Here is a 21,649-nt window from a genome sequence, read left to right as displayed (position 1 = left end):
GAGGAGACAAGGAAGTGGGAAAAGAAAGGGAGAAACAAATTGAATAATCCTCTGCAAGAAAAATCCATCCCATTCACACCCTGATGTATTCTTTGGGAAAAGCAATGTAAGAACAGCACATATATTTTCTGGTTTTTCTTTCCTTTATTATTTTTTTTATTTTCTTTTTCCACTTTATCTGGTATTACAAAGATGTCTTCTTTTTCTTGCTTTCCAGCTTTCACACCTTTCTCCCTCTGTAGATTCATCTGAGGGCTGGTTGTTCTGTGAAAGTCAGTTAGATTTCCCTTTCCTTGAATACTCCCATCTAGCATGTTTATACTGGTTATGTTTGTGAACACTATGAACAATCTTGGGAAACAACCCATGCCTCTTTTCCGACAAAACAGGCTAGGCACAAAGCTTCCAGAGAAGTTCTTTTATTGCAGAGCAAAACTATTTATGCCCAGTCCGCAGTACTACTTCATCATGTGTGACTTGTAAACAAAAAATTGTCTGACACAAGCTGGGAAACAGTTTATAAACATGCGGTTTTACTAACTGTATTCAAGCAAGCACCTGAGAACCTGGTTATTCATTACCTTTGCTCTAGGGTACTTCCTACTAAATAACGATTTGAAAATAGCTATTGGCAAAAAACCACCCCAGCCTATGGCATCTAATGCTTTTTCTATTAAATCACTGCACAGTGAAAAATCAAAGCTGCTTATTCAATTGTTATTAGCTGACAAACCCACCATTACCAGTAACTGGCTTTCCAAACTATTTTGACAGTTAATATGGGTTTGAGAAAATTCTGATCTAAACCGGACACGGTGCATTTAACCCAAGTAGCCAGCGACTCATGGAATGAGGGATGAAGGAATATGAACTTCAGAGTACTCAGAGTAGGCTGCGTTTCATACTTTACTAAAGGTATACTACCTGATGAAAGCATAGGGGGGAAGTTATAATCTCAGGATCTTACAAACCTAAATTAAGATCTTTATTTATTTTCACAATTCAGTATTTGTAGAAGGATCCTATTATTACTAGTTTATACTCAGCCCTAAAATCAAGTATTACTAAACTTAATTAGACACATCTTTATTCAACTTTCACTAAAACGAAGTTATTTTCAGCCTGTATCCCCTTCCCCAAGCATCACTGCATTCTTTAGTATATACATAAATAGTTCTTTGCAGGAGTAAACACATCGAGAGGGAGAAATCATCCTCCCCCATGCACATATTTAGAAATAAGTGTAACACAAAGGCCCGTATCATGAGCTCATACATGACCACATACTTTTATACGTTTTTCACAAGTGAAAAAGAATGATAACAATAAAATCCAGGATCCAATAGAACAGTGAAATTGAGTGAAGTGTATAAATCAGTGATACGATGAGTGACGTCAAGCATAGCAAATGTCCAAAAAGTACCATCAGTTTTTAGTCACTCAGAAGAATGAAAGTGGAAGAGTGAACAGGAAGCTTTTATAAAGATAACTTAATTTCCCAATGTTCTTTTTTTTTTAGGAACAGGTTTTCTGCTTGTGAGTTTTTTATTATCTTACCTGACTACTTTATTTCATGTCATTTAAAAGAAAGAAATTTAAATGGGGGGTGACGGTAGGGGTAGGGGAGGGAAGAAACGTTCATTTGCCTGTTCTGTTTTGTCACTTCCTTGGAAGATACACAGAATGCCCCAGGGTATTCCCTGGTGAATCTGTGCTATAATAATACTAATGATATAACCAGGAACTGATAGGAGAGTACAGTATCATGAGAACCGAGGAGTTTTTCCGATCACAGTGAAAATGTGACTAAAAGAACTTCCTTAGGAAAATATCAGGTTTTTCTCTGTACATTTATCCTACAATATTAAATACTGAGTCTATAGTTGTATTATTGAAATTTTTATGTGACTGTGATTTAGGCGATACCAAGAAACAATCCTAGAGTTCATAAACTCTCCACCAGCTTTCCAAAACTCTGATTCCGACCTGAATTAAAATAAGTTAAGAAACATGTCGTGTCACAGTATACAATTAAAATGAATTGTTTATCAACAATTCAAGTTTGTCATCATTTAAAGTCCTTAGTTCTGTTCATTCTTGATGAGTTGGAAGTGACTTGTATTGCACAGCTCCTCCATGTCACAGGCAAGTTCTTTCCTCGGAAGGGAAGTCTGAGTACAGCTGTTCGGGTTCATATGCAACCCCAAGAATTTAATCAGGGATTTAATGATCTGAAAGTGAATGCAGGGGAGAAAGATAGTAATTTCTTAGTGATCTGTTTAACATAAAATCTGTCAGGTTCCCCTTCTGTGCTTATTTTTATCATTCTAGCTATAAAATATCTCTAGTCAATCTAATTTATCCATCGTTCTCTGAAGGGTGTATATATGTGCTAATATGGTGATGCTTTTGACTCTTTTAAAATAGCAATTTCCTTAATAGTGGATCAAGAAAGAGGGATTAGCAAGCATTGTTCTGAAAGGAGGCCAGGTATCTGCTGCACAGCTTCTTAGTCCTTAAAAAGTATTGGTGTGCTGTTACTATGTAAATCACATTAGAAATGCTGTATTTGATCCCATTAACATCACGGCTGATATGAAGTAATATACAGCAGATCTGTCATGAAAATGCATCCCTCAGACAGTCCATGACTGTCATCAAACCCATTTCCTTTCCTCATGAGACAAACCCACAGTCCATCGTGGCAGTTCTGGATGGTACACCCTGCTGGCAGGAGGCATGATCCTTGTCCTTCCTTCTGGCTGAACTCACCATCACTCCTGCAGTTCTGAGCCCTTGCTCTCAGGGAACCAAGCTGACCACATTCTGGGCTAGACAAACCAGTATACAGCTAAACACTACTGAAGAGTCAAAATTATTCAGGACCTCAAAAGCCAGAAAGACTTGCTATAAAATGAAACCTTTTCTTGAGTATTTTTCTTGCCATCAGCCTGTTCTTCTGTACTCTTTCCATGTACAGCTCATCATGTTGCACTCAGGCCATTACATTGGATTTCAGGGAGCTGCCTATATCATATACACACCATGCCTGTGTTTGGCTTACACTCTTCTCCGCAAGCTACAGAGAGAGGATGGGGAGTGCCAAAATCAATATATTTTTTTGGCACCAGCAGACAAGCATGAATGAAAAAAATAATTTCGGTATGGAAGGAGAAAGCCACTTCTGTTTAATGAGTGCTAAAAAAAATAATCAATAAATATCACCTTTTATAAATGGATTTTCCTTTAAAACTGAATTTCATCCTTTTCACAGCCTACTAGTGCAGGAACCATTCCTGGAGTGATATAGAATGGGTGCCAATTCTTACAGCAAACATGAACATTTTCTCTGTTTCAAAATTCATATCCAGTTCTGGCAAGTGAATCAGAATGTTCTTTTAAAAGATATTTGGATAAAAATTAATCTACCATACTCACTATGGAAAGAAAAAATATTAGGTGCAGATTTGGAAATCCAAATGTATAATATGGAACACCTGCAAAACCTATCTGTTCATAAATTGTATTAACAGATATTCTTCATCTCTTTATCCCTTTTTGGTAGAAACTCTTCTTGATACAATCATTTCTCTTCCTAGATGGCCTTGCAAGGAACATGATTATTAGTAGCAATGGAACAAAGAATATAAAAAAGACTGGATGTGCATATGAATGACCATATTTACTCTCTGTAAGGTCTAATACAGCTGCATTTTCTGCATTTTTAGGAAAAGCTGTGGTGCCTTAACTGTTGTAGATTCTATCCCTTATTTTTAAGATGCTTTTAACTAGAAGGCTTTCTAAAATAAATTTTACCAGCAGAATTCATGGAAGAACTTCTAAGGTTTTTTACCTAGCAAAGCTTTCCTTCTTAAACCCTTGATTCTTTTGGCCAAACTCACGATAGGGGGGCCTTACAGAAAGTATTTTAGAGAGATGTGCAGTAGCATAAACTCCCTAAAATATCTATTTCATCAGGCATGGGCCAAGGAAGAACCGACTTGCTTGCAGCCCTTGAGACACCAAGCAGAATTCCCAAGGGATAAAAGCTGGGTCAAGCCTCCCTCCCTGTAAGCTTGCCTAGCTGGGCCCAACAGCCATTCCTGCACCATGCTGGTGTTGAACTGAGTTCATTTAGGGTGATTTCACCATCTCACAATAAAGACAATTTAATTGCAAAATAATTTGCAGTCTTGAGAGGAAATGTCCTTGAAAAGTATCTGAGGGCAGAGCTGAACAGTTTTAAACCAGATCTCCTTAAATGCACATGCTTGTTTTGGTTTTCTTTTCCTTCATCAACCTATTAAAATTCTTTTTTTACCTCATTGCCAATTTAAGGTAAGACAGCAGTGTAACCTTTCAAAGAAAAAATGCTGTGTAAAGAGCTTCTCTTTTCAGTGTTTCTGTGCTGCTTCACCGTAGTTTTCTCCAACTCCTATGGACAATAAATTGGCTGCTTAGCCATTAAGATTCATTAACAATAAATTTGAATATAACAATAAATACTTCCAAGAGGTGAACTATGTTTGTACCTGATTTTCGCACAATCCCCACCCTTTTATCACTAATCTATAACATAGATCATATGCCAGAAGTGTATGGGAGAAATAACAGGCTTTACAACTGACACCAGTGAAATTTAAACCATTTGGAAAGCAGTAATTTTATATGAATATTTATATTTCTGAACATTTATAGTTTGTATTTCAATTTCTAACATGAAATGGTAGTAGGTATTGCTCTATATTCTATATACTCTCTATATTTGCTCTATATTCTACAACTCCTGTATTTGGATTAATGTAGGGGCCACATGCAGAGAAAAAAGGATGTTCAGATGCAATGCCAGGTTTCAACACCATGAAGAGACAGCATACACAAGATAAAATGTCATTATATATCTTATTGAAGTGGACACTAGAAGGAGTGATTTTCCATAGTTCTTTTAGGTCACATTTACTCAGATTATTTTTTTTTCATGGAACTTAATATCTATATTCTTTTCATCTCCAAAATAGACAGGAAGAATTTCTGATGCAAAAAACATACAAATGCAGTATGAAGCTTATTAGGTGGAAATATAGAGAAAATAATCAAAATATCTCAAAGATAATTAACTAGAAGAACGTTCAGTCCATTACACAACTGTATTAGTAGTATTTATATATTCTAAATTTTAATAACTAATTTTGAACTTGGCCTCTTCAAAAACATGCATAATGATCAAGTTCTACCCCTGGATGCTGACACTAACTTTTTTTGTTCTGGAGCCACTCTCCATCAAGTTGAATAGGTGAGTGATGCATCTCGTCTCAAATCTGCCCCTCCAGGTGGCCTTGAACATTTTTACAGGGCTGTGTTCTATAGTTTTGACTCATGGAAGTCACACTTGAATTTGTGAGAATGCCGCTTGTATTTCAGTCCTCATGCATATGTCAGCATAAATGAGGAGCAGATCCAATGAGCTCAATAGGAAAAGGCAATGTGAGAGAGAAGAGCCAGCCTCAGATTGGTTCACTTCTCAGTGTAAAGGTTGCTACAAATTTTTCTGTCAGGAATATTATTTAAGCATTGCTCCTTCGCTAACGGTTGGACGAAGGCAACATGCTCCAACTTTTGCTGTGCCCAAAATACCTTCTGTGAAAGTAGTGTAAGATCACTGACATAAAGATGACTTTCCTCTAGCTTGGGATTCCTTCACACTTGGGAATCTCCTCAATCTCTTCCCTCCTTCACAGGTGGCTAAAGGTTTCTTAACAATATTGAAATAAAGCGACAAGGGCAGTGTAGTTGACCTGGGAGATCAATACCACAGTTTTCTTGCTTAATGATACAAAAACTGAGCTGGCTTTGCATCACTTAAAATTTACAGTCAGAGGGTCCCAAGTGCCTTTTTTATGTCTCTGTCATCTTAGTTAATGACATAAAGCTTCGTTAAGAAAAATTATTTTGCTCAGATGGCAACACTACTAAGTATAGCCAGCATTATTAACAGAAATGGAACAAGTAATCATAACTAAATGTCAAGTGAATAAGTGAATTTCTATTATAGTATCATAGGGACTAGTACTAAACCTGAGGCCCTAGAGCATTTCACACAGCAAATGCTATACAGCATTTCCACAGTTACACAGGATTATCACTTAAATCATTGCTGATAAGCTTTGGAAATAACATTAAGACTGGTGGAAAGGAAAATAAGATGACACATGATGCATAGACAGCGAGTTACTGTCTATGAACTCAAGTAGATGTTTATCAAACAGTAAGTCCCCAAGAAAAATCATTGTAATAGATCCAAGTACAAAGCTCTAAATAAAATAAATAAATAAATAAATAAATAAAATAAAATAGACAAAGAGCAAATACACAGAATGGAGAAAGAAGTGACTCCAGAAAGGATGGCAGACTTGAACAAAATTAATCCACAGCTCCCAGTTTCATACTCTGTCAGGAAGAGTAACAGGCTCCCTGCTTAGTTCATATGAAAGGTTTTTTCCCTTTTCTTTAAGGGAAATAACCAAACACTACAGGGCTTTTTAACAGAAAGAGGTAAAGAAGGGAGACGGAAGGGCTCTGAGCTCAGCTACTTCAGGTAGAAACACCAACCACTTTAACAATGAAGCTCACTGGCTATCTCTAGTACACTAGTAGAGGTCTGATGTATTTCCCATCTTTTGCCTTGTCCAAATCAAGACAGGATGTCTTTCTGAAAAATTTTATTTTTCTCATAAAACAAAAGTTCTTTGGCTCAAGCATAGGAGTAGCTGGGGAAATTTAATAACCTGTTGTATGTTTAAACTAGATGATGGTATGAAGGAGGGGATAGTCAGAAGGTTAAAGCCTAATCTCCCTCTACAATAAGCAGAGACAGAAAAAAAATCAGAAAGCTTAAAATTTGGCTTTGCCCTGAGTTGTCATCCAGAGAAGAGAGGTAGTGTTCCTAGGCTAAATTTAACATTTTTCATGTCTCCATCCAACAGATGCCTTACTACAGAGTGTGCTACCAAATTCACTGAGCTTAGAAAGGAAGAGTAGAGAGAAACTAGAACAAGGTTTTTTAATGCACAGTGTACTAGTGTTGCTTTGACCTCAGTTTTCCTCAGGGTTGTAAGAGAAGGAGTCATTAAAAAAAAATAAAATAATTTCCTTCCAGTGTTTCCCCTTCAGTCCTGACAATATTTTTGACTGGCCATTCTTCTTCCATTTTTCTTTATTTGCACCAATGTAAGAGAAGAAATCATTCTGCTGAGCCTTTCATCAGTTCTGTGGAAAGCTGTGAAGTTCTCTGAATATGAGTGTCAAAAGGCCAAGAACAATAATATTAATAACTAAATAATAATAATCAAATAAAATTTTTCTTCTGTAACTTATGAAAACCAAGTTTCCCAAAGTTGTTCTCATTTTTTGGCCTAAATTAAGGTCTGTTCCATGAATACTGGAAGCAAGGAAGGCATCTTTAGGTATTTGGGTAGAATGGCTGTTTGCTAATACCAGTGGAACTGCTTTCCAGAATTGCAGCATTTATCAGATATCTGTCTACAGCGTCTGGTGTCAGATATCCACCCCATATCCAACAACATTTGGTCATATCCACACTCTTAATCAGGAAAAAAAAATGTTTTCTAACAGAATGTAGCTCTAGGGTGCAGTTAGAAGAGAAAAATGTAAGCGCACCACACGAATAACAAGTCGTTCTCAGAAAATACCAGTAAAGAGGCAAAGAGTGTCAGCAAAGAAAAAAAAAGAACATAGCAGAGATATACAGAACCAGAAAGTTATGAGAAAATAAATTGTGATCGTATCAAAACATTGTAATATTAAATGTAGGGGGATCTACGAAGCAAGGTCTTTGAAGACTAAGAACAGTAGAAAGAGCTAAAGAAAGTAATTGGCAAAGCTAACCCAAAATTAAGTGCTCTCTATCTGTATTAAGGGTTAGATTACCCAGGCTCCTAGGACTGTGGCAGTGAATAGAACAGTCACTTGGGGCTCAGGCTGCAGATGAAAGCAGGAGACTGAGGGAAGGAAGTTGGGCAGGTCTGGGCTGCCACATCTGCAGTCTGAAAGAAGCCGTATGGCTTTGTGTTTCTGAAGGTTTTGCTCTGGTACCACCCAGGTATGGGAAAACAGAATATTCCTGCTGGAATATACCTGACAAAGCAATGGAGATCCGAGGAGACTATTTTTTTTTTTTTTTTAACATTACTTCTGTCATCTTGGAGCACAGAATACACCTCTATGCATTACGTTTCATTGCATTTACAGTAGGACTAGCATTTAAATTCTGAAGGAGGAAGAAAAAGGTTAAAAGCATGGAGAATCACTGGGCATGGCTAAAAGGAAAGAGAACGACTTCTGTAACAATATTTTCATAATTTATATGACCCTTTTGAGTATTTCACTGACCCAGAACCCTAATCCTTCTTCCACCCCCTTTGTGTAAGCCATCAGAATGGTATCAGCATTCAGGCCAAAAAAAGCCAGTTACATTTAGAAGAAAGTAGATTTCAGGACTGCTAGCACTCCTTCTCCTACCAGCGTTGTGGAGAGCTCGCAAACCTGTGTTTCAGCCATCCAGCATGGCCATCACTAGCGTGTCAATCACCTCCTTCCCCAGTTATGCTACAAGCCCATGTGTCTCTGCTCTGACGCATTCGACCTTGGAAAAACACTTCTAAACCCATTACCTCAGAGCATTACCCTGGGAAAAAGGCTATGTATTTTACTGAAGAATCACAGGAAGATTAGCAACAAATGTTTCTACCTACACTGTACTGTTTACATTTCAGTTCTGTTTTATTAATTGCCAGGAGTCTGTGACCATTTCCCTTATTCCCAGTTGCTTTCTACTGACTTCTCCAAGCTTTAGAAACAATTTCATCACAATTAACCAAGGAAAAGAAACCTTGTGCACTTGATTACTGTCACAGCTGTGGATGTTCAGCTATGTAAAGAACCCTGGCTACAAATCTCTGATATAAACTTGGTTGTCTTTGTTGTTTCCAGAGCATTTTTACTAAGCAATTTCACTCAAAAAACAAGTGTCTATTCAAACAAATGCTGCAGCTGTGGGACATTGCAGACCTTCCAGAGCTGTGGAAAATCCTTCTGCTGTGTTCCTGGATTCATTCTGACATCAGTGGTGTCAAAGCAGACTCTTTCCAATGCCTGTAACTTTTCCTGTAACTATTCCTCCACAGCAAATACACAATACTGTTTGTTGTAGGATTTTGTCTCCGATCTTCTCCCTCATGAACTGCTTGCAAGGATGGAAATTATTGGGATGTGTGTGTTTTACTATCAGTGTTCAGCTGGATGCACTGAAATGCAAAGACCTTTACTAAAAATGCCATGGAGCTGTTCCACTTTTGATCATGCTCTTGTATTCCTAAATTCATACAGATTATTAATTGTTGAAAATATGTATATACAGGTCAACGGACTACAAGTCCTGGAACAGATTGCTACACATTCTAGGTTTTGCAGCTTTTTATTTTTCTGACCTTCTGAACTATGATTTACTGTGATAAGTCTTGATGACTACAGTCTATTCATTATTGTATTTTGAGAATTACTTTTAAAGGAGAAAAGACTTAGATGGATATTTGGTGCTTGTATGCTACTCTTTTTATTCTTCCAGCAATTACTCCAAAGTGGCAAAGAGTGGAAAATCATTGCTAGCAATCACACAGGTAAGCATAGGGAAGTTTGACTGTCAGCACACTTGGAAGTTGGTCTTCTGTGAACCCTAGAGAAACTTTGGCACAATAAGTTTGTAGAAACCTGGGGCTTGACGTGAAAATCTACCTATTAAAGAGAGCTTTATTACTAACAAAAAAAATTATCATTTTTACAGATTAGTCCTAGTAGGAATACATTTTGTATTTCTTACATTGGGCTTTTTACCTTCAGTGAAGTAAATTCCTAATTAAGATGACTGCAAGAAAAGTGAGGTCCCCTCCTAATAGTTGCTATGGGGACTAAAATAAAATCTTTAGCTCAGACTTTAGGAATTCTTAGCAACCCAGAAGCTTACCACCACTTATTTTCTAAACTTTCTTTTGTAAATAATAGAAGTGCCCTTAGAAGGAAAATATTTGTGTGTTGTACACCATAATCCTAGCATCTGCTAACTGTTTTTTGGCAACAGGGGCGGGGTGGGTGGTGGTGGTGTGTGTGTTGTTTGGCTTGTTTTCATAGTTTTACTCTGTTTGCAAAATAGACGAATCATGAAATGAATTTTTATTTTTATTTTTTTAGTATTGCAGGCAGTAAATCTGGATATGACAGAATTTTGGATCTCTAGTTTCTTATGATGCCATAAAGAACTATAACCAAGTTCTAATTAGAATACATTTGTACTCTTTTCTTTGCATAAGTTTTGAAAAAAAACCCAACACCCTAGCATAATCAAAGAGATTTGCAATATGTCCTTGTTTATTGTGCACAAAAGAGGAAAGGCTGAAGTTTAACTGTGGTTAGGAAAGCTAGCAGAGGACGTACAATTAAAATCACGCTATATTGACACTGTTTCCTCTTGCAATAATGGTAGGAGTAGATGGTCTCTGAAGAGAAACAGCGCTGTGATCTGTCAACCATACTGCACATCACTCATGCAAGAACATGAGGCAAATGTTATTCTGGGAGGCTCCTGGCTGGTGACCTGACTCCACTGTTGCCTCCAGTGCAGCTCCTGGAGAACCACCTTCCAGGAGGGGACTGTGACGGTGTGGAGCACCATGTGTGAGTGGTGTCTGTCATTGTGGAGCACTATGGTAGAGAGAAGAGCTGCATCATGGAAAGATGCATAAGCTGTGGAAAGATCCTGTCACCCTCAGACTTTTGCTACTTATGCTGTGGGAAACAATGACTGTGGGAAACAATGACATCACTAAGGGAAACTTTGAATGGACCAAGCAGCTCTAGCAACTAGGGTGAGGGACACAGGAATGGATGCATCCTGCAGACCAACACCTGTCTGCATGGCTGATATTGCAGGCAAAGCATTGGCTTTCATGACCAGGGAATGAGAACTGCTGGGAGATGTGAAATCCATACGTCAAAGGGGAATATGAGCATGTTTTCTGACTGGCTTTGCTAACCTAGTGAGGTGAATTTTAAACTAGGTACATTGAGGACAGAATGCAAGTGAAATGGGTGAAGAAAAAATTGAGAGGAAATACTCAGAGGACAGGGCCATCCCTCTCACTCCACTTCAGAAGGTGGTACAGCTGGAGCATATCTCAAATATTCATACACAAATCCATGCACATGAGAATCAAGTAGGAGGAATTAGAGTCCACACACAGTCAGACATCTATGACATCACTGGAAATACTGAGATGTGGTGACACCACAGAATCTGTGGGAATGCAATTATCAGTCACTGTCATGGAAGATAACAGGGAACACTTAAGCCATTTGGACATGAACAAGTCCGCAGGATGAGACAAGATGCATCCCTGTGGGTTCTTGTAGATATCATCACAAAGCCACTCTCAACAATCTTCAAAAGGTGATAGCAATCACAGTTTCCTGACATCCAGAAAGAAGGCAACTATCATACCCATCATCAAGAAGGGCAAGGATGAAAATAAGGATAACACGGGCTTACTCAGCCTTACCCCATGAAGACCGTGGGCTAAGTCCTCTGGGAAGCTGTTTTTAAACAAATGAAAGACAGTAGTTGGGAAGACTTTTTACCTAGTGTAAATCAAGCCTGACCAACCTGATAGCTTTTTATGATGAGATGACTCATGTTTTAATAGACATTTTCAGAGTGTTTTACCTTGCACAGAGGCAATGGAGTAAGAATCTCTCTGGTCAAAAGAAGCTAATACCCGTATTCTGCTATATGTTTGTAAGACAGAGGCTTTCCACAGTTATGAAAACCTACTGAATTGAATCTCAAATGAAAAGACTAAAATAAGACTGTGATGCAACAGAAAATGGATACTACTCTAGAACTTGAATCTTCCCTGAGTTTATACCTTCAGGGTCAGCTGAATGTTCAGATGTGAATGTTGGAAATACAGATGTTCATAGCTTAAATTTCAGTTCTCTCTTGTATCCTGGTTCAGTACTTCTAAATTTACATGTTTCTTCATTTCTTAAGAACTGCAGAACCTCAGGCACCCATCAAATATCTGTCAAAGCCCTCTCAGCCAGGCTTAGTTTTACTACAAGCGCACACTATCCTGAATTTTACAGCAACAATATGCAAGTATTTTATTCAAGAACTTCAAGGTGTTTTGAAAAATCTATAAATGTAGGGTAAGGTGAAATTCACTGATAGACTATGAAATAACCCAGAAACATCCTTAAAGTTTCTGTACTTATCTTACTATCACTGATGTCTGAAAATATAATAGAACTCTTTCAAGGACTCCTATGTCATCTCTTCCTGAAATAGTCTATATGTACAGTCATTCATTTAACACATTTTTTCTGGATTTCAACATAGCTTTCTTAGGGTATTATATGGACTCTTATACCACCTACAATGTGTCAGGAGGAGCTATGCATGTTAATTCACACATTACCAAGCACAGATACATTAACATCAACACCAGGACAACAGAGAAAATCCATCTTCAAGACTCATTCATACATAATGGGAATCTCTGGAAGAGTCTTTCAAAGTTTTTTCTAAGAAATCACTAATCTTGAATATTGTACATTTTTCGTATTTCATCTAATTTTGACATCACTATTCATGTTTTCATGAAGAAAGACACCATCTGTTCTTGGTGGTCATGGTGGTTTTGCCACACCCATAAAAAAGAACAAGGACACATACTTCAAAATTTATCCTTGGATGTCCCCTAAGCCATCTTCTCCAGAGTCAAATTACATTTTGTTACATTTTCTTCTTCAAAGACTTTGTATACAGCTTATCGTTTTCATTTCTCTGTCCAAAGCTGGAAAAAATTAAATAGCTAATTCGTTGCCATTTTGGATTGTTGTGTAAGTCATGACAACTTACCTAAATTTTCTCTTAACAAACTAAGATACTGAAACTTAGATTCTAAACACACACCTTTAAAAAATGGAAATCTGTATAACAGCTCTCATGAACTGCAAAATATCTAATTGAATTAAGAAGAGACATTTGCTTATAATGTTGTACAGAAATCCATTCTTTAGCATTAAGGTTTTGGATATCTCTATCATTTTTACAGATATTTTTCCATTCACTAAAATGTGCCAAAAATTTATCTTTCCACACAGGTAAACGAATACTATTGAGTCTGCAGGGTCAAAAAACTCCTTTTTTCTTAAGTTTTACACCTAACATCCTTATTGCTTCCAGACTGAAACAATATATATGTTGAAACTCTTGAACTATTAGAAAGCAAACACATTAACTAAACAGTATACCAGGACATAAGTATCTTATGTTTGGACACTTTCATGACTTTCTCTTCAGTTGAGCTTTCGTGGAATATAAAATGTACTTCAGGACTTTTTCACTTGGCCCAGTGTTCTTTTGGTTGAAAATCATCCCTTGTTACTGCCAAATGGGGACATTTCAAGTGTTATTTGCATTTTTTTTTAAAAAAAAGGGTTTAACACATGCAAACTATAAAGCTGATTTACAGTTAAACAGTTAATATACTGTATTTGGCAATGAATCCTGGCTGCTTGTAATGTAGCCATAAATTTAAGAGGGTTTTTATGATGTAACGTTATCTACTTATTGACAGTTTGTCTTGTTAAAACTCTTACTGAGAAACAGAAATCTAACATCTAGTCCAATATTTTTTTCCCTTTTTGAAGCACCACTGCTTCTGGAATCCTTTGCTGATGACCATAATCACGTGATTTTCCACTTGAAAATCTACATAATCCTCAGCTATGGTTCATGATTGATATTCAGTACTGACTGCAAGATGGATCACTGATGTTGAACCACTGGACAACTGTGCTACTCCTTAATATCAAAGTTCCACTCACTCTTTTTTTTCCTAGAATTAATTTCTTGAAATTGTCACAACCAAAGGCAGGGATCCAGGACAGGTGTTTGATGCATATGGGACTTTTTGAGGATAAAACTGACTTGGAAATGAAACTTGGAATAGATAATTAGGTTAATTAATTAATTAATTAATCCTGCACCTGGGTGGGGGCAACCCCTAGTACCAATACCAGCTGGGCAGAGAATGGATTGAGAACAGCCCTGAGGAAAGGGACTTGGGAGTGCTTGTGGACAAAAAGCTCCACATGGCTTGACAGTGTGTGCTCACAGCCCAGAGTGCCAGCTGTATCCTGGGCTGCATAAAAAGAAACATGGCCAGCTGGTCGAAGGACTTGATTGTCCCCATCTACTTTGCTGTCCCGAGACCCCACCTGGAGTGCTGCATTCAGCTCTGGAGCCCCCAACTTAAGAAGGACCTGTTGGAGTAAGTCCAGAGGAGGGTCACAAAGATGATCAGAGGGCTGGAGCACCTCTAATGTGAAGACAGGACAAGAGAGTTGGGGTTATTCAGCCTGGAGAAGAGAAGGCCCTGGGCAGACCTTACAGCAGCCTTCCAGTACCCAAAGAGGGCCTGCAAGGAAGCTGGAGAGGGACTTTTTAGAAGGGCATGTAGTGATAGGACAAAGGGGAATGTCATTAAGCTGAAAGAGGGTAGTTTTAGATTAGATATTAGGAAGACATTCTTTACTGCAAGGGTGGTGAGGCACAGTTTGCCCAGAGAAGCTGTGGATGTCCCATCCCTGGGAGTGCTCAGGGCCAGGCTGGATGGGGCTTTGAGCAACCTGGTCTAGTGGAAGGTGTCCCTGCCCATGGCAGGGGGTTGACTAGATGATTTTTAAGGTCCCTTCCAACCCAAACCATTCTGCAATTCTATGAAAACAGGAGGAGGGTGTTTTCTTGTACTGAGCACAGAGGAGACACTTTTGTTCCACCTAAGAGCATGGTTTAACTTTAAGCCTTCTCAGACAGGAAAGTAGTAAGACCTCAGCAGAGACCAGATCAGAATAACAGAGATTACAAAGAACCTTCTCTTAAAAATTATACAATTTATTAGCAGGTGATGTTTCCAGAAGAAATGAATTTAATGAAACTACATCACTTTCAATTTTTCTTTTCCTTGTTCAGGTCAAGCACTTGCTGCAGTTATTTTCTATGAAGCCTACTAGATAAGTTTACTTATAAGAAACAAAAGCAACTGAAATACTTTTTTCTCTTCTACAAAGCCTTTCATGTTATGAAAATAAAACATCAATTGTCACATATGTGCAACAGTAAGAGTGGTATGCTCCAGAGGGTAGATGCAGATAGTGAACCAAGTTGTAAAGCACTCTTATAGGTTAGGTCCTATCTGAGGAACACTGTGCCAGAACATCTTAGATTGCTTTTCTGTGTTTAGATAGAAGCATAGTAGCTCTCCAGCTAATATCTTCCCCAGCCACTGGCACAAAGCAAGTGTGCTCACCACCAGTCCTGGAAACCTCATCTGCACCCTCCTGCTCAGTTCTAAATTGGCCATAGTTGCCAGGATTTATTTCATGTGTTTTAGTAGCGACTCTTTTAACTCACTGGATAGACATGGTTTTGGGTCGGGAATACTATATTCAAATATTATCAGACAAAAGCCAATAGATTTTTTTTTTTAAATCTTTACTGAAAGGAATACTGTTTCTCCTGCAGTGCCTGTTCACAGATTTAGCACACAGAGATGACAAGCCAAAGCAGCCAACAAGGAGGTGTAGGATTTTCCTGAATCATGTTGAAGTGATTGTCATTGGCTGCCTTTCTTCTATTGCCTATCACAGTACAAGTTACTAAGAACAATTTATGTATAAAGGGGAGACGATATGTCCTGGTACGGCAGCAATTGGAATTTGTCTATAAGGAGCAAAGGAAGAGAAGCAGCAACACATAACAGTGTAAAGGACAAGAAATACTTTATGAAAGGAACAAAAATTAATTATCACGCTACTTGGAACAAAAGCATACCATACATTTTATCATGGTAATCTTCTGCATCTAATACGATGCTTTACTCTGTACCAGTACATGTGTTTATTTTTCAATAGCTATTACAGAAAAGTCAAACTACTGAACTTACTTGATGACCTTTTTTTAAAAAAAAAAAAAAAGCAAAGCCACATTGATAGCTCCTGCAAAGATTGATTCTCTAGCCTGCATTCTTTTGCATATTTCACCCCAATTTAAGGATATGATTTATGTTATTTTAAAATTCATGCATTATCCTAATAGGATGCCACTGCATATCCCAACAAATGTCTTTTTCATGACATCTTTTTTGTACCAAGCAAAGGCACATATTTTGTTATGTATCTTACGTCATATCCTTTTATAAAATAATGGAATCTTTTTTCTATATGACTCATGGTATTTTATAAAGCCATTAGAGTTGGAAAAAGACCTTAGAAATCTGCTCCTTCTTTTTCCTTCCTCCCAGGTGTCTTGGTTCTCTAGTGCAGATTTCATAAACAGCAATGCTTTTATATGAATGCTACTGAGATAGATATGCTAATGACTAAATATAATTGTAAAATGTATCAGAAAAGCATATGGTATATGTCTCAAAGTACAATTGCTTTCCTACAAATTATGTACAAAGAATGTGGCAGCATTATAAACATAAAAACATACGAACAAGAAAACCACTATTTTTCATATTTTTAGATCCTTATTCTATTTATTTTAAAAAACTCAACAAATTGGATCATTATCAAATAAAGACTCATTTAACTTTGCTGACAGCAGCAGGCTGTTGATTTACCTCAGATGAGGACAACAAAGAAATGAAAAGGGATTATGTGCTAAATTTGAGTTTGCTTGTCTAAATAAGATTAAAAAAATGACAATTCAATAAATGTATTGAGCAGAAGGGAAGAAAGAGAAAATTGGAGACAACTTCTTCTCTTCAGGGACAAGTTAGTGAGGCAGCCTTGATTGAGCACTGGTATTCTCATAATAAACTGAAGACCAGTACTTTCCCCTTGAGCTGCAGTTATATTTCATACACTCTCCTGGGCAAAATGAGAGCTAGAAAAGCAGTTGGGGTAGTGGAAGAGTTATGATGGATGACAGAGTAATGGAAGGTTAAAAGTCCCTTTAGCTTCTAAAGCATATAATTCTGTTCCATTCAGTAAAGTTTCCTTCCCTGCAAAGAGGCATGTAGAAATATCATGCTTGATTTCTGACCTAGCAAATAATTAAAGAATAAAAGAACAACAGGAAGGAAGGAAGGGTGGGAGGGAGGAAGGAAGGAGGGAGGGAGGGAGGGAGGGAAGTTAGTTATCAGCCACAAAGTCAAGAAATATAATTCTGCCAAAGACAGGCTACAGATCTGGCTGTGCAGCTCTGTCTCATGGTAAGTCTTCATCAGATTCCACTTCAGTTTTGATAAGCCTTGAAAAGTGCTGTTCCACCTCATCTCCAATATCATCACACCAGGTAACATAAAAGAATCTGTATTTCCTATAAGATATAGGTACATTTTGTATACTTCCTCTTAAATGTGACTATTTTTGCATTGAGTAAAGTTCTGAGTTAAAACAAAACCCACTGTATGGAACAGAAGCAATCAAGACTTGATTTGGCTTACAGTCAAAAATCATGTGTTTTCTGATGTCTAAATAGTTTTGTTAAAAGTCTTATAAGACCTTTCCTAGTTTAGAGGAATACTAGCTATAAGGATTTGTTATTGATGAAAGGATAGATGACACTATATGTCATATGTCATTATATTTTTGTAATTTTTTTCTGTTTATGTATTTATTTCATTTTTTCTTCATTCTTAATGAATATATGAATCAAAATTTATATTCTTTTATTTCATGCACACTGACCAAACTCTGGTCTTCACTGCCAAATATGGTGTTAATGGCTACATTTTCTAAGGCCCACACTACACAGAAACTCTCCTTTTCTCACTGTTAATTTCACTGTTAATAAAAATTTCTGACCCAAAGGGTCGTTTTTCTACAAAAAATGAGGAGAGGTGGAGAAAAGCAATACAACTAAGTGAAGCAATAGATGCATGTGAACAGGTCTTGTCCAACTGAAGCCTGAAGAAAAATTACCCTTCTTCCATCTCTCTCATTTTGTGTTCAGGTTTCTTGTGTTCTGGCTGCAGGGGCAGAAATATGCTCATTTTCCTGTTTGGGGAGCAACTATCACATATAGATCATTGTTTACCCTTGGTGGGTTTTTTGGGGTTTTTTTTTTGTTTGGTTTTTTGTGTGTGTGTGTGTGAATTACCAGCATGATAAATATCTTTGTCCAGTCATATAGCATCTACTACTAATGAACTCCATAGCTGTCTACATTTTAAGGTATCATTTACTATGACTGCATGTGCAATAGGAATGCCATTCAACCATCAAATTCTTAAGTACAGTTATTATGAAGAATTTTGATGGATTAAGTGCTTTTTTTATAGTCCATCTACTTTTCTCCATAATTATGGCTAACAAGTCAACAACTGGGACTTGTAAATGAAAATACAGAAACCTTGGGGACAACAGTACCCTGCGAATAGGGAAGGTCAGGCTTTCTTGACTAATGGCTCATTTGGTCCAAGTACTAATGTCATAGCTACACTTCAGTATTTTTTATGCTGTAAATAAATATACCAGCTGACAAATGCATTACTGTCTAATAACCCAGCATATTTGCATCGATATTCAAATTATAAGCAAATCATCTAGGAATTATACATACCATTGTATATCTATGCAACATATATGGAAGACATGTATCATTTCTTTTGCATTAGAGAAAGACAAAGAGCTTGGTGATAAAGGAACAGGATTGAAAATTAACAGAAAAATGATCTGCATTTCCTTCTTCACTTGAAAACTGAAAGTCACATTAGGAAGAAAAAAATACAACAAAATGGTGGGGAAAACAATGACATGACCTAAAGAGGTCCAGAGCCTATCCTTTGGCCATAGGGCATGACTTGGCCACATTAGTCATACTCTTAACTTCCAAGACACTGTGACAGTGTCCAAACTACCTGTTGGGAACAGCCCCAGCCTGTGCCAACTTCAAAAACAGGGGACTGGTTTGGAGAGAGATACCTGCCATGCCATGGACCTGTTCCCAAGGTACAGGTGGTCAAGCCTGAGACCAGGGTTGTCCATTGCTTCTGTCTGGCTCATGACAGTGGCAGCACCAGTCAATTCAGCTTGGATCCATAGTCTCCAATAGGAGGTCTAGACCTGGATCCTGTGTTAGCTAAAGTCCTGTCCTATCATGGTAACTATAGCAGTAGAAGTATTTATAACTTGATATTTAAAAAGGTCTTTATTCATTCCTGAAATTTAACTGTTTCCCACTTAAGACACTGGCACCAGCCCTACAGACTGTTTTGTGGGGGTGCAACTCACTACCCACATGAAATTACTGACAAACATGTGGTGGTTTTTAAGCAGATCTAAGCCAAGCTGCATGAAACATCTTATTAGACTGGCATATTTCAACTTCCAAGCTGATGAGAGATGAAAAGGTCATTTGAATAGGATTTAGAATATGCCAGTTAAAAACAAATGGTATTGCATAAAAGAGAATGAGAAATAGAGGAAATTGTGGGATGGTTAAATAAAATACGCTCTTTTCATGAGAATGCAGGTTCCTGTCAGTAATGCACACAGTAGGCATGGAAACAAACAGTGAGTTTGTTGAGAAAAGTTGAGAAAGAGACTTAACTTTCAAAGTGAAGCACTATAGGTAATAATGATGTTGCCCAAGGCTTGAACTAATCCCTAGCCTCCTTGTTTAAGCAGAAAAGAGGGCAATGTGCCAAAGAAACTTCCATTTTCAAGCAGAAATGCATATTTAATGTCTTTTATCTGTAGGTAAGAAAAGACAAACCATCATAATTAGAACTATGGGAAGCCAACGAAAGCCCAGAGCAAAAATTTTGAAAGAGTTTCTGTGCTGAAGATGATAGCACAGGATTAGGAGCATACTTTTGCTAGTGGTTTAGCATGAATAAAGGGGATTTACAGTAAGGGCAAAGACTGGAATACAACTGTTTCCCAGCAACAAGGTTTTTTGTGTTGGTAAACTATGTGATAAACAAGATAGCTGAGCAGTAGCTGGAAAAATATACAGTCAGGAAAGTCCTGTAGGAGTGTCACTGGTATTGATTTCTAAGATAGTGGTACGTAGGAATTCCAGTTGTCCTACAAACATACACATGAAGTTCTACATACCTGCACAGTAAAAGACTTTCCAGTCTTTTGCAGCCTGACACAAAGACAGTAATAAGACACATGGAAAAAAATGGTAAGATTGTCAAAAGGATGCAAGCAAAACTGAACTCCCAAAAAGATGTTTTCCAAGAGTGAATTTTAGTGAATTTCAAGTAGCCAAAATTTTAGGCAGAAATTTTAATAGGATCTCAGCAGAAACTGTGAGAATATTTAAAAGGGTAGATAAAGGGAAAAGGGACTTCTCGTTTGGCAGGCCACTAAAGCCCAGTATTTTCTCCAAATACACATCACACAGACATAGAGAGCTCAGCAGTCTCCTACATTTGAAAGGAATTTCTAAGTGTACAGTTGATGGCAAATATGAGCCTTGGGTTCAGAATTTCAGTTACTGCCACCTATGATTTCCTGGAGTGAGAGTACATCTATCTGCTGTTTTGCAAGGTCACTTTGATGGCATGCCAAGTCATATGCATGTGGAAACACTGCAGACTGGTAACTCTAAAGCTCCAGTCAGGACATTGCTGTCAAGCAGGGCATATTACCTTGGACTTGGGCTGAACTGGCATTCTTACATGATGTCTGACTACCATTCTCCTGAACCAGGTCACATCTGCCTAAAACACAAACACATACCTGTGGGTTCATCTCTGACCTTAACTGCTCTATGGTATTTTCTTATGAGAAAGAATTGACGTTGACTGTCATATCGCATTGTAGAAATGTGCTTTTCTGCAAATGTTTTCTTATTGTCCCCATATCTGGCATATAAAGTCCCTCTAAACTCGACACTGCACCACAACACAAAAGCCTGTTGTGCAAACAAAGCTGAGTGTCAGAAGCACAGCATCTTCCTCCCCTTTAATCTCAGCATTAGTCAAACAATTTCATTAACAAAAGTTTTCCTTAATTGTCAGGTCTTTCTAAAGACTAACTACCGTTTGGCTGCATTTGCAATGTATTAAAAATAAACTACTGAATTTGTCATATATAAACAAGGGGAAATCTAAAATCCATTCGGGCTTTTCGCAAATACAATTTTCTCCTTAAACAGTTAATACAAATCTTCTGTTTGCTTCCCTTTTCATTGATAACATTTGACATCAGCTGAAAGAAAACAAATGCCTCTTGGAAGCAAAGCTGCATGCCCTTAGCAAGCAGTGTGTATGGCAAAGGAAAAGGACATGGGGCTGCCCCAGCAGCGAGAGACTGGCTCATAAGCAAAAAGTACCCACGTGCTGCCTGATAGAAATCACCCCTGGCCCACAAAGTCCTCAGCTGTCTGCCCACTCCCCCCGCCCCTCCCGCTCCCCGCAACCTCTGCCTCATTCATTTTCCTCCTCCTCCTCCTCCTCCTCCTCCTCACCACCTGCAGGATAACAAGCAGAAGATTCTCCTGGTGTTCCTGCACAGAAGGGCAGCTGGGAAATGGAAAATAATGTCAAAG

This window comes from Falco rusticolus, chromosome 6 (genome assembly GCF_015220075.1).
Source record: "Falco rusticolus isolate bFalRus1 chromosome 6, bFalRus1.pri, whole genome shotgun sequence".
In the NCBI taxonomy this organism is placed as follows: Eukaryota; Metazoa; Chordata; class Aves; order Falconiformes; family Falconidae; genus Falco; species Falco rusticolus.
This window is presented reverse-complemented; position numbering follows the sequence as displayed.